The 9305-nt window shown below is 39.9% G+C and overlaps 1 protein-coding gene across 3 annotated transcripts in view; it reads right to left on the reverse strand.

The window, feature by feature from the left end:
* Window positions 1-9061, reverse strand: part of sptbn2 (spectrin, beta, non-erythrocytic 2) — a 53840-nt gene extending 44779 nt beyond the window's left edge. Inside the window, exon 1 of one of the 3 annotated variants that reach the window (XM_073479127.1) lies at window positions 8627-9061. The gene's annotated coding sequence lies outside the window, so the exon portion shown is untranslated. The remainder of the gene's footprint in view (window positions 1-8626) is intronic. The other 2 variants (XM_073479125.1, XM_073479124.1) reach the window with 2 other exon arrangements.
* Window positions 9062-9305: the final 244 nt, after the last annotated feature.

Genomic DNA, 9305 nt, shown 5'->3' on the forward strand with positions numbered 1-9305 from the left:
TACACAAACCTTCTGGAGACATCAGATGTTAGCCCCAAAGCTACTGCAAAGCAACTACTGCTCATTCCAGACAGAGACCCAGACACAGACAGGCAGACAGTCAGACAGATGTGCCACAAAAAGGGGGCATAAAAGAGATCCCATGAAAGAAAATCCCCTCAAGGCCTAATCCACAAACACACAAAAGACGCACATTAATGTAATGAAAGATTTAGGACCTGTCATGGATCCTTCATATGTTGATGTATGCCTTTTGATAAAACATCTACTAAATAATACAAAACTAATACTGCTGCTGTTACAATCAGCCCATTTTTGCAATTGCTGGGCAACATGGCAGGACTGTTTGAACAAAACATAAACATAAGTGGAATCGGATTCAATGATAGCAAGTCTTCAATACTGTTATGAAATATCCTCAAGCTGGGTAACAAGGCATGGTCTACATGGAGGCCAACCTTTTTTAAACATGACAGCACTATGCTTTCTCTATACTCAAAATAGGAAAGCGAGATACACTATGTACCCTAAGAACGCTTGTTCAGAAGAATAGCGCTCCTGAAAAAAGAAGAGAGTGAAAGTGGGGCACTGAGGAATGCCTCAAGGCTAAACAACAGCTTCTGACCGGGCAGACACACATCAGGCTGGGCTATCGCTCACAGCAGACTGACACCGGCTAGGAAAGCAGGGCAGAGGCAGCAGCACGATAGACAGCGCCACCACCTCTTTCTGTCTCACTCTCCGTCATCCCTCCTCCCCTCCCAGAGATGCTTCCCTTTGCCCAGCTGGTCTGTTTGTCACTGCACTCGTTAATCAGGGAGAGAGAAAAAGAGAAATGGAGCTCACAATCAGTTGCCCGCAGGGAATTAGGCCTGTGCACATTAGCCAGCCACACTGCCACCATGCACCAGGGGAATAGGGTAGACACACACACACACACACACACACACACACACACACTCCCTGTAATGCCAAACAAAGGAGCCTTGCCACAGCTCTTACCAAAATCCACAGTATGACAATAGTATTCAAAATGCACAATTAAGTCTAAAATATTTTACTAAAAACAAATACGTATGACTGTAATGCAGCCAAGAGCTTCACATAAATTTCAATTTCACGCCGAGGTGGCACCGCTGTGTCGCCCAAATGAGCCTGCCCGTGATACTCAGATGAGCCTGGAGGGTGGGGGGGCAGATCCCAAAATGCAACGCACAAAGCCTGCCCCGACAAACTGGCCCCATACAATAGAGGAGTCAGCAGAGAGTTGAGGCCAGCCGTTCGAGCCTTTCCTGTTTGCAGAGATGAGGCAGCCAGGGGCACATATGCATCAGAGGCCCCTCCACAGGCTGCTGATCCTGGCCTGAATGCCCTGCTGAATAGGACAGCAGAGGTCCTTTGTTGACCTGTAGCATCACATTCATCAAACACTCAAGCGGCCAGCATGCCCTCCACACATGGACAGAGACAATTTACTTAGGTTTTGGACACAAGCTCTGAATGCAACACAACAGTACATAACACGTTTTATTATTTTTTATTTATTTATTTTTATTAAAAAGGGCTGATTTCTTTTCTTATTTTGTGGAGTGCCATTTTTGTCAGATAACACATTTTTAAGGAGGTATAAGTAAATCTAAATGCATAATGTCAGTGTTAATAGGAAACAAAATTGCTTTTCATTGGTCAAGAAATTATAATCATACTCAAATTACATCACTCAATCAATAAATATAATTCCACCTCCATAGCAAAATGCAGAGATATTCACTTCAGTTATCCATATTTATTTTGGACCAATAATTTTGGACATTTATAACTTTCTTATCAAATGAGAAAAGGAGGACTTCACAATACATCATACTGAGATTCTACTAAATCTACATGAAACAATGTCTGTCCTACATCTCATTTCCAAATGAGCGCTGTATTACATGATTAAAATTTTAGCTATGATTCTGTATGCCCTAAATCATCTTCAATATTCTATCTTTTATCTTCTTAGTCATACTTTCAGTTCACTTTTTCAGTGATTCTTTGGTGAGACAGCAGCATTGTCACATCTCAGGTTGTTGGGTCCACCTCTGTCAATCAGAGGCATGCATAAACAATCAGTAGGAATAACAAGCTTCGCCCAAAGCATTACTCTGTCTATAATAGAAGGACTTTTATCACTTTTTGATTTAGAATTACCACAGCATGAACAAAGCAAGGTAAAGGTTACAGTTGTTTGCTGCTGCTATGCTCCTTCTGTTTCTTAATGAGTCCTGAGCTTGGCCTCTGCTTTGAAGTACATTTGGCTGGATGTCACAGTGGCAGCATCAATCTCCAGGGCTGCCAGAAATTCAAATTAAAAACATCAGTAAATTAAATATTCATGCAAATCAGGCTAATCCAACGTGGATTGGTTCCTGCTATTTTAAAACACACAAACCAAGTACTAAGTGTAAGTACTGAGAGCATGCTCACAGGTCTGCTCCTGTGTGTGTTTGTGTGTTGTTGATGCTGATGCTGATGCATGGTTGATGGAAAGGCTCACAAGAAACAATGCCTATATCAACGCAAGAAGCTTTAACACTTCATGGACAATACAACATACAGGGCATCACACCAACATTATTCAATACAGACATAACTATGGGCCTATATATAGGACCCAAGCAACACTCCTACATTTCTCAAACCATCTGCTGATCCCATCAATTCCTAATCCAAAACCTTAACACTTAATGTGTGGAGGAGGTGTTTTTAACCTTTGTATCCAAGGTGTTTCATATTCTTGGTTTTATTTTTTTTCCTTTATCTTTAAAAAAGGCACAATATTCAAGAGTTCTATTTTCCTTTACCTTCATAGTGTCTGTCTGGTGAATACAGTTTATTAATATCATTGACTCCATGATTATTTCAAGTCAACAATGATAAGATATATTCATTTGGTTGTCAATTAACATTAGAATTAGAACAGGAAATATTGGATGCCACAGTTAAATTACCAGCCTGTTCTCTGTAGTGGTGGTGTAAAACAGCTGCTGCGTGAAGTAATATGTGTGAGCCGTCAGTTAGCAAATTGAAACCTTTGGTAAAAACCTGTTCGCTACTCAAAAAGGCAGTGTTACAGTACAGTGATAAGATGCTGTAGTTTCTAACTGTACTTCCAAAATAATATATTCCAAAAGGGTTAGAGAGACAGGCTGAGCACAAAGAATTAATGGTTTCAATTGTGTTTAGTTATTCATAAAGAATTCCTCTTTTATAATATCTGAATATTAAATTACTGCCCAGAAATCAGAAATGATGCAGAACTGCTTGGCATCTCTATATTGAATTGGCAGTGAGATATTGCACTCTCAGATTCCTGAGGGGGTGTGCAACATTTTGTGATCCTGTGAAGCACAAGTGCAACAACTGTTCAGAATTTCTGCCTCTGCATGAAAAGTCTGCCCCCGCAAGAGGCGCCGAGTGTAAAACAAAGTCCTTCAAATGACCTAATCTTTATAAAGCGTCGATTTTTAAGAGCATACTGTAAATAGACCTTTAAAAGCACATGAGGTACCATACTGTATGTAGAAAATATGAAAAACCAAGCATGTTTTCCAGATGGATTTGTGGCAGCTCCTGGCTGCTGCCACGTGTGTCCTTGTAATGCCCTTATTCTTTCACCCTCTCTACTTTTCTGTCATTATTAAAAATAGAGGAGATGAGTAGGCTGCCCTCCTCCTGAACTATCAAGCATTTGGTTGTGTTTGGGATTCCAAATGTGTGTGTTACACAGTGTACTACAGTTATACTGTAACCCTCCAGTGGTTTTGTAGCATTTATAATGTAGTAGTAGTAGTAGTTTGTAGATTAAATTGAGGTCCGACTCATACCAGACATGGCGAGTAGTTCCAGTATTTTCAAATGAATATTAGCAAACTCATTTTATGTTGGCAGAATATGAGGGTTTGAATTAACATTAATATGAATATAATTTATTTCAGTCAGTATAGACAAATATGAGTGCAATTTGAGGTTTGTGCAGACCACTGCAACAGCCATGCTATAAAGTATATTCTATACAGGGGATTGGAAAATAATTATAAGTGAAAGCTGTATACAAGTGAATTAAAGCATTCAGTATGGGCACAAAACTGCATGCCAACTATGTTTCTCTTTGGAATATAAATGCTATTACAGCACTAAAATACTTTATGATCAACTTTACTCATTGGCTACTGTTTAATTATAGATGTAAGAAACATCGCTTCATTTTAAAGATGCTGTAATATTCATGCTGATGACCTAATTCTGAAAATAAACTGGTAGTCTATGTTCTAATGAGTGAAAACCTCTAATGTATCTCCAGAATGTCAACTTTTCATGAGCAGAGTTAAAACAGCATTAGCCTTACCCTAAAAACCTAAATTGATCTAACTTGTGAAAAAAATATTTCATGAGCCCATAAGGGTTGTAGGATTTTCTGGTCCTACAAGAGGAACAAGTTCTACATACATTTTAAAATCATTTTATGTGCATTTTTTCCCCAAAATGCTGTGTGTAGCTTTTGCTCAACAATCAAAGGCGCTCAGTGGAACTTCTGTGTTGTATTGAAAGTCAGTCGTTAATTTATGTAAGCAGACTCATTTTTAAACTAACGTTAGCTAGTGTTGCTCTCTGTTAGCAGAGCGAGAGAGGTACTGAGATGAGGCACTCAAGAACGTGCACAAAGTCACATCCTTTGGACCATCACAGAAAAGTCCCGCAGCATTAAACAACTTAAACAAATTGTCCATAGGCTTGTATAGGAGAAAGATGGGGGAGGTCTCAATTTTCATGTCACATTACAATTTGATCACATATGGGCAATAAAAAAAACCAAAACATTTTTATACATGTAAATTGAGCCAAATTGTTAGAGCCGTCACATAGTTAAGTATGACTGCCAAGTGCAAAATACAACTTCAATTATCTATTTTTAAGAAAGCAAATTTAAAAACAAACATTTTGACCTCAAGTCATCGTCAATGTCACTTTCTGGCCACGTGCCAGCAGCATTGCTTTCAGGGGTTTACATCTAAGACAACTGCATGTGTGGATAAATACATGTGGAAAAACACCCACGATAACTACCAATACTTGAGATGCTGTAATACAGACCTAAAAAATTCAATCTCAAATGAAGAATTGCACACATGTAAGCAGCACTAGTTATACAAGGCGCACACTGAGTTAGTGATATGGTTCACTGCAGCACAATGACAGTGTGAATGGCAGGAACTGAAAAAAAAGCTTGTTCGAGAGGGATTTTGAGAATCAGCACTATGGGGGGCCCACATTCACACAGACCCATTCCATTGTTGAATGCTGTTCATCTAGCCAGCCAGCCATCCAGCCAGCTAACAGCCATATCTCATCCATCCATCACCACGACCCGTCGGTCTCACATCAAAAGGGCTCTACAGTGTGGCCATGCACACTTAAATGAGGTATGATCTCACGAGGATTATTTGAGCCATGCATTCTCAGAAAACACATACAGACAAATAAAAGGATGAACATTTAATTTAGTCTGTTTTGGTAAATGTTCTTCCTGGGAACAGTATGCAGTATTATTTGGGTTAACTAGACACTGTACATTTTCTAATAACATAAAATAAAGACAACTTTTATCACAACACACACAACACACAACGTCCATCCTGCAAGTAAGTGTTCATCTTGTAAGCTGCAATGAATAAATATGAAAAAAAGACCCTTTCTAAACTTTTTAGAACCTGACTCACTTCCATGGATGGCGCCATTAGTTTTTAATATGGATATATTTGATAAATCTGCAGATATTCTCTGCAGGTTTGTGGAATACAGACTTTAAATGCATTTGGACTATTCCAGTCAGATTGGGTTTCATGTTTGTGTGTTAGGCAGTTAGTCCTTAAAAATCTGAAGGAAGGCTACTCATGTTTGCAGGAGAAGCCTGGAAAGGCAACAATGAGACAAATAACCACAAGAACTGCACAATGACTGATAAATTATTCCCAGTACACTTGATGTTTTGATGAACAATTATGCCATGTTATTTTCCTTGTACTTCCCCCCATTTGGCATTTAGTCATTTCACAGCAGGCCTCTGCGGCTCGATTTCAGCCTCAGCTCCAAAGGGATGTTGTTAATTATTAAGCATACTGTATGTGGCTTGCCTCAACCTTACACATAATGCTTACTGCCTGCAGACAATGCTCCATGTGCATCATTTCAACAAGGTGAATGGGAAGAGCGAAGTCATCATGTCGCCCTCTGGTGGTACAATTCCACCCTTACTGAAACGAGGCCTGACATCTCTGTGGGGAATTGTGTGTAAATGTATTTAATAAGACAAAAATTAATAGAGAATTATTCATTGGTTGTCTTGAAAGTAACCAGATAGATTAGTTATGAATTCTTTCAATCTACTGGAAATTCAAGTTTACATATACATACACTGGCATCTACTTCAAAGAACACCAGTATGGATGGATGATAACTGGAAAAATAACTGGAAAAATTCTACATAAACTTTTAACTTAGTACCTCCATATGAATACTGTGACAATATTATGTATGTATGGCTTTTGGTGTTTTAATAGAAAATTCAGTCCAAACTACATGCAAATGATGCGTGGATATGATGACCATGAAGTTGGAGGCATTCATTTTTTAATCAAGCATAACTTTAGAGAAATTATGTCACTGTTTAGGCTGTAATACATCAGAAAAAGAAAACATCTGAGCAACAGAATATCACAACATAGCGACTTGCTAATATCCCAGGCGATATGTTGTTTCATATCAGTGTATACAGTACATCTCCCTGCTCAATTACAATGAAATAAATGAGAAGAGTATTAGACAAACCCTAAGTTGGAAATAAAAAGGTTTCAAGTGGAAAACTGTGAGGCAGAAGTCATTAAAAATGTATACAAAAAAATAAAGGATAGCAACAGAAATGGGTAAACATTAAATAATTACGACCTAATAATTTATACTATTGCGTTTGTAGTTATCTACTTAAGTTAGCTGTGTATTTATATTAAGAAAACAACTCATTTTTTATAATTTTGTCAAATCTAGTCTTCCATATAAACAAGTTTACTTGCCAAAAGGAATGGAGGAGGTAGGTGTAGAAGGAGGAGGCATTTTAAGTGTGACAGAATGAACTCCTTGTTTTCTATCCCATCCCTAGACGGCTGTAAATTATTGCTTTCAGCTTGCAATCAATGTGTAAATAAGTCACTGAATATAAAGAGGGCTGAAAACCTGAGATGTGTAGTATTGAGAACCACTGACATAGGATAGTGATGGCCATCCTGTAATACAGAGGCCATTGGTTTGATTCCACAAAACAGTCATGGCTCTTACCAAAGTGTCCTTGAAAAACACCTAACCATTTCCTGTCCAGCTGTTAGGTGTTCTAGCCAAAAACAGCAGCTGAATCCCATCTGTGTAGATGTTTTTTGTTGGTACAAGACACTCAACCTTTCGCGTGATGTAAGAGGGGCTTCCCACTTGGCGACAGCCAGTGCCATACCTCTACCACTGTACAGTTTTGCCCTAATAAACCTTCCTTTCAACACTATGATTTCTCCATTTTATTTCAGAAAATCATTAAACATAAAATCAGCCATCCTAAATATATAGCCCTTAATCAACAAAATCTACTCTCAATCAAGTGCATAAAACGCAGAATTTTAAACTGCTCATTATGAATGATGATTTAAAAGTTCCCTCATTATAATGCACGCCCATGTGTTTTTCTGTCCTGTCACATAACAATTGTTCAATGGGCTGATTTCTCCGGGCCATAAAACATGGATCCACACGTGGTAGCCGGCAAATGTCAGCTCTCAATAGCTGCAAAATTGGGGTATTGTCTTAAAATGCTTGAGGGGCGTGTAGCAAACTCACACTTTCCAAAACAACTTGTCTTGTCACTGACTTTTCTTTTCAATGAAAAAAAGCCCACACATTAAAATACTTTTACCTGATGCATCCCTGCTATGACTCACAGTCTAGGCCAGGCACGCAGTGTAAATCTCAGTCCTATCATAACATAACCACACAGCCCACAATGTCGAGAAAAGAAGGGGAAAAAAACACTGCAGCTTTAACAGATGCAAGCACTATACCACATCTTGGTGAGTGAGACAAATAATAACCTGGCTGGCAGACAAGGCAACGATGCTCGGTCGGTTTAGTTGAAAGCTGATGCTGAATCAAAGATCCACAGGCTGCTCGTTCTGAACACGCAGATAAAATGTGGCTGCGTTTGACATCGATTCAAACAAAGGCAAGAAGACAGACACAGACATACAGAGAGATGGTTCCCAATAACTAAGGCGTTGCAGTCGTGCACACTTCTCAACCAGGCAGCTAACACAACACAATTGAAGATGGGTCCAATTCAACTAGCATCTCTTTCAGAGTTTCAAAAATGGCATTAGCTACGACTGAATAACGTTATCTGTTTGGACCAGCTAACTAATAGCAGTGGCAAGCTAGCAGCAGTCACCTGAACATCACGGACTCCCCTCTCTCGTTAGCTTTGTTATTGGTGGGCAGTCTGCTGGTGGTGGAGAATAAAAAGACAAGAAGAAAAAAAAAACAATCTTACCCCTTATTTCGTCTTCTGTTACAGAGGCTGTCGATATTATTGCTACCGCGTCACTATGAGCGATGTTTCAGCAGACATGAACGAGGTCTCCCTCTGCTACAGGCGCGTGCGACTAAGCTAATTCGAATGTTAACGGTTAAAAATCCCAGGTGACACCGATCACGTCTTTCCGTTAAATCCGCATCCTCGCAAAAAAAAAAAGACCTTTCCCTCCGCGCTGCTACCGGTGCAGCGCGTTATGAAACCAAACCAGGCTCTTTTTTTTTCTGTCTAGCTTTCACACAAAACGGTCAGCGGGGAAGAAGAAGAAAAAAACAGCGACGAAAAGAGCCCGTTTTCAGGCAGGTATGAGACGGATATCCGCAGCAGCTTCTTCCCCCCCGCGGCCGAGCATCCGAAGGGCCGTCAGTACCTCACTCGCTCCCGCTCCCTGTACTCCCCGTTCAACAGGGAGAAGAAAGGAAAAAGTGGACGTATGCGTGGGGGGGTGTGGGTGGTGAATGGTGGTGGGTGTGTATGTGTGGGTGGGTGGGTGGGTGCTGACCCTTCACAGTCACATGGGAAACACCGTGCACATTTTCAGTATTCTCCACAATAACTGCACAACAGCGAGAGAGGAGAAGAAGATGCTCTGTCTCTGTATCTGGTGCTGTCCCTGGTGCTAAAACTGGAAGCCTCC

This window comes from Pagrus major, chromosome 13 (assembly GCF_040436345.1).
Source record: "Pagrus major chromosome 13, Pma_NU_1.0".
NCBI classification, from domain to species: Eukaryota; Metazoa; Chordata; class Actinopteri; order Spariformes; family Sparidae; genus Pagrus; species Pagrus major.